The sequence below is a fragment of the Myotis davidii genome, unplaced genomic scaffold (assembly GCF_000327345.1).
Source record: "Myotis davidii unplaced genomic scaffold, ASM32734v1 scaffold478, whole genome shotgun sequence".
Classification (NCBI taxonomy): Eukaryota; Metazoa; Chordata; class Mammalia; order Chiroptera; family Vespertilionidae; genus Myotis; species Myotis davidii.
This window is the reverse complement of record NW_006289570.1, coordinates 4,805,081-4,805,311: the sequence shown is the minus strand read 5'-3', so window position 1 is coordinate 4,805,311 and position 231 is coordinate 4,805,081.

The following is a 231-nucleotide window of genomic DNA, read 5'->3' as shown; positions in this document are numbered from 1 at the left end:
GGGACCCAATGAAGCGCTCAGCGTCCCGGGAGCCCCTCCCTCGCTGAGGGCCGAAGCCCCGCCCCGGAGCCGGCAGGGATGGAGTTGAGGGTTCCTCTCTTCCCTCCCACGGATCTCCCTTTGGCGCCACTAAATCCCCTTCCGTCTTAAAAGAGACTCGACTCCTTCCTTGCTGCGGGTGGGGGTGGGGGCGGGATGGGTACAGGAGGAGGGTGGGGAATAGGAGACCAC